This window comes from Gobio gobio (assembly GCF_949357685.1).
Source record: "Gobio gobio genome assembly, chromosome: 15".
Classification (NCBI taxonomy): Eukaryota; Metazoa; Chordata; class Actinopteri; order Cypriniformes; family Gobionidae; genus Gobio; species Gobio gobio.
This window is the reverse complement of record NC_137108.1, coordinates 51,948,510-51,953,509: the sequence shown is the minus strand read 5'-3', so window position 1 is coordinate 51,953,509 and position 5,000 is coordinate 51,948,510. Positions and strand designations below refer to the sequence as shown.

The window sequence follows — 5,000 nt, the reverse complement described above, 5'->3', positions numbered from 1 at the left end:
CACACACACACACAACACCAGCTGACCAAGGTCAACACACACCTCCTCATATACGAGCCAGAGGTCACACACACACACAACACCAGCTGACCAAGGTCAACACACACCTCCTCATATACGAGCCAGAGGTCACACACACACAACACATTGACAATCATTTCACTGTATATGTAATTCATACATTTATGCCATAATTCAGTCGTGCTGTTGATGCTTTACTGTTAAAGATTAATTAAATGTTTAACACCATTACATTTCTTAACCCCTTAACTGTCACCGCTGGCGGGACACCTGGTGCTCTTTTTCTGATCGCCTTTTTTTGTATCAGATATTTTCGTAATTATCATAAATTAGGTATCATTCGAAAGCTTATGAACCCAAAACCAGTTTGAAATTGGACGTTGCGTTACCATGGAAATAGTACATTAACCCTCTGGTGCTCTTTGTGACCGGAGAATTTTCTGTTTTGACATTTTAAAAATCACAGCTTCATGAAATATGAAAATATGAAACTTGGTGACTTTTCTTGCATTAGGTATGCGAACACACAAAACAATTGGGGTCATGATTCGAGCATGCTAATTGGTCGTAAAAAAAAAGTAGCGTTCATTGTCTTCGGTCATAAATGAGCGACCATAGGAAATGAATGGGAAATCGGCCAAAACACAAAAATTCACCGAATATTTGTGTGTACAATCTACAAATCGGCCACAATGCTGAAAAAAAATACACAGCAGTGAAGGAGTGACACTGTAAAACATCAAGAGTGTGATATTGACCCATCCACTCACACACACACACACACACACACACACCTATGAAAAACTGAATCTATGAACATTTTGAATTTTTACAAATCACAGCTTCATCAGAATGATATGAATTTATTTCTTAAATAATTCCAAAAGAGGCGCTAGTCTCTATTTTAACCTGAAATACTGCAAAACATTTTTTTTATAATTTTCATTGGCAAAAATAGACCATAATTATTGCATTAATATTAAAAAATACCATCAAATCATCTCAAAATACAAAATTAAAAAGAAAAAATATTATTGAAGAAAAATAAATGGCATTGGTTTTACTGGGGTGGAGGAAGTTTAATTTTTAGGTGTCCGGTCACTTATGACTGGGAAGACAACCAGAGAAACACCAAACGAAGAGCACCAGAGGGTTAAATTCTTCTAGCTGGCTCCTCCCCCTAGTGGGCGGCGTCTTGTTTCATATTACAACATTTATTTTAACTACTTTATAATCAAAATCTTTTCTAATCTTGACACATATCATCGGAAAGGTCTGAGTCTCAAGGTTCCATATTTGGTGACCGTTTTGTGATGGAAGTGACATTTGGACAGAAATTTACAGGAAAATGCATCAAAAAAACAATCAATGGAATTTTAATGACACCCGGTGGCTATTTTTGGTACAGCGCCTAAACAAAATCTCATGGGGACTTACATTTTTGTGATAATATACATCATTTTCATGTGTATTCTCAAAAAGGGGGGTGACAGTTAAGGGGTTAAGGCAGTTACAGTTTCCGTGCATTCATTCATCTATTTAATACTGCTGTCATGAAAATTAACCATTTATTACAAATAAAATAAAAAAACATGATTATTGTAGTTTAAACATGGTATTTGTAGTAAAACTAATACAAATGGTAGTCAATCCATGAAAACGACTACATTCTTACTATAATAAAACCATGATTAACTTTCATAAGGGTGTATATCAGTCAAATTCATTTAAAATTGTAAATTCAACAGGTATGAAATATGATAAGTAAGAGAAACACTGTTTATGAGCAGACGAGCGGCAGGTTAGACATGTATTTATTATTCAGAATGCACATTTCAGCAGGCTGACGATATGAGACGTAAACATCCTCGGTTTGTTAATAATTGAATGAAGTCAAGATATGCCGTGTGTGTGTGTGTGTGTGTGTGTGTGTGTGTGTGTGTGTGTGTGTGTGTGTGTGTGTGTGTGTGTGTGTGTGTGTGTGTGTGTGAAGAGCGGCTCTGTGATCAGGAGTAAACGCTGCTCCGTCTGAAAGACGTTGAGTTGCGTTTGAAAAAAACAAAAAAGGACATCGTTTAATAACATGTTTTATTCACTTCATATCGTCAGTCGAGTCGTATTCGAGTTACTCGAGGAATCGCTTCTTTATGCTTCTAGTTATCGGGCCTTAGGTTATGACATCACAAATACTGATAAACACTTCGTTGTTGATAAATGAGTGTATGTGAACTCATTATAAACACGAGTTTCTTGGTGTGTGTTTGAGAGAATCACGCAGATCACATTAAGAACATTCATAAATCACTTTCCGCATGCGTGTAGATTCGATCTATTCAATTCAACAAAATGAAAATCATGAATCTAGAATAACGTTCGAGCTCGTCCTTTCCTTTATAGAGCGGTGTGACGTCCCTCTGTAGGCCAACCGGCCGTTAGCATCGCACTGCTAAACACCAAACGATTTCACATTATCGCTAAAAACAAGCTCTGTGATCAAGTTTATGATACTTGCGCATTTTGTATACACAACTTTTATGACTTTTGAAGCCTAATACAGTCGCCAGGAGTAAAAAGCTAAAGCTAGGCTATAGACGAACTACACCACGGTCACTTCAGCATCACTGAGCTTCAACTCTTTCAGTTTTCATCTCAAACATTCCCCCGAGCGTTTGAGTTAGAGAAGTTTATAATGGTGCGTTCACACCAGACGCGAGTGAAGCGAATAAATCGTGAACATTTTGAGTTTACTCACTTCATTAACGTGTGACATTCACAACCATAGATATGCATAATAAAGACTAGATGTCTCGTCCGCTGCTGGCCAATGGAGGTCGACGTCTTGAGGCGGCCATCTTGTCTCAGTCAGCTCGCTCACTCATTGTGTTTTAGTGGTGCTTGCACTTTTTAAATAACCATAACTTGCTCAATTTTCGACCGATTTTTCAAACGGTTTGGTTTGTTATAAACGTCAGAGATGTAGTTATGACACTGCATACTTATGAATAATTACTCATAATTTGTTCAAGCATCCATAATTATAGCCACGTTAATAACGTTTGTAAGAAACCATTTGTAAACTCGTCCAGATTTCAGTGAGATAAGAGTATTTGTGTTCAGATCACTCGCCTTACATCAGGAGCCCTGCCTGTGACAAGATGGCCGCCGCTGATGACGTTAGAGACTCCGCCGTAAGACATCTAGCCTTTATTATGGATATCTATGGCTACAACCGCCTCATTCGCGTCATGGGCGGGGCTTCTGCCAGCGGCTCGTCTCGTTGTAAAATGGCTGCCATGGATTGTTTTTAAATACGGCGAATAAGCTCAATGTGCCGGCTTTAGCTAGCTTGTAGCCTCAATAGGGTGAATTCAGGGGGATTGGGACACTTTTTCCAGGTAATCTCAATGGTAAAGAGTGTCCCAATCACCCTGAGATCACTCTATGTAGAGCACAAACTGAGTGAAGAGCGTTTTTTACAACTCACCAGACTGTCCGACCTCCTCACTCACTTTCTTCCAAGCAAGATCCTTTTTATTCCTGTTTCTATAAAGTACATACAGCTCTGGGTATCCACAATTGATTCTGTCCTCATTATTGTCACTACTAGAGCAAACTCCTGATAGGTTAACGCTTTTAAACTTCACGGATCACGCGCCAAACGCTCAAAATCGGTCAAATTCCTGTCTAGCCGGACGCTTGAACATTTTGAATCCATTCGCATGTCTAGAGTGAATTGGACGCGTGTAGAAATCGAGGATTTGAAGTGAAATAGACGCGCGTTCAAGGCACTCCAGGAGAAATGTGTCATTAAACACCACTGCCTCTTTTCATTTTCATTATAAATATTACACATTAATAGCCACACACATGAGGTCAAGGCAACGCCTACATTATCTTCACTGCATGTGTATTTAAATATCCTAAAACATAAAGTGATGAAACTTCTCTTTGCCCTCAGTTAAAACGATTCACCAGACAACAAATGATGATCATGAGAGCAAAGATCAGCCGTTAGATCAGCACAAGATGAATTATATCCAGTGTTTAACCACCACAGGTCATCAGAGCAGCGGCTGATTTGTATTATCTCACAAATAAGTGACAGAACTATAAGCTAACGTGTTTGTTTCATGTCCTGAAACATGATGTTTTGAAGAAGTCACTAAATGTACATTTGTAGGATCACTAACGTATAATTGGTCAGGAAACAAAGGTGCTTTAATTATGTGGCCTATACTTTGCTGCACACACACACACACACACACACACACACACACACACACACACTCTCTGGGTGGTTGGGGGGGTATGCTCCAATATGTGCATTTTAAAACGTTTTAAAAAGCCAAAAAAATAATGAGAAATAGCTATTAAACTAAGTCAGCGTCAGTGGATTATCTGTCAATCCTGCTCTCTCTCTCTCCTCATCTCCATCATTTTTCTCTCATTCTCCTGATCTTTCCCTCTCTTCCCCTCCTAAAGAGGTCAACAAAACATAGCGTCAATTTATATTTAGAATAGTTTTTATTAATCACTTTCTAAGATTTTTTTTTTTTAATTAATTGACAAAATGTACACATTCATTATTAATTCTTATGCATCATATGAAGAAAACGGATTCGCTAATGTTTCTTGTCCTCTCACATTGACAGTTGCTAATAATTACACTAGATCACGTAAATTATATAGCCTACGTATTTATATACCTATTTAAAATTTAAAATGGCAAAATTAGACAGGTTTATTAGTTTGCCTGATTTTTATCGGTAGTTTAAAGCTACACTGTGTAACTTTTTTAGTTTATTCTTAGCTAAAAACACTTAGTTCTTTCAGAAATATGTGCTCATTAATGTATATTTACTTCTTTCGAGTAATAAAGTATTCTCGTAAGTTTATAATATGCCATTGTAAACACATACGGGTGAGGGTTTGAATGCGGGTCGCCATGTTGATCCTCCATCTTGAAAGTACATTAGCCA

At 37.8% G+C, this 5,000-nt stretch overlaps 1 protein-coding gene across 1 annotated transcript in view; it reads left to right on the top strand.

Moving 5' to 3' along the window:
- cyp11c1 (cytochrome P450, family 11, subfamily C, polypeptide 1) overlaps positions 1 to 5,000 on the top strand; it is a gene marked incomplete at both ends in the record, with an annotated part of 41,096 nt that overhangs the window by 5,581 nt on the left and 30,515 nt on the right. The gene's annotated exons all lie outside the window — the stretch shown is intronic.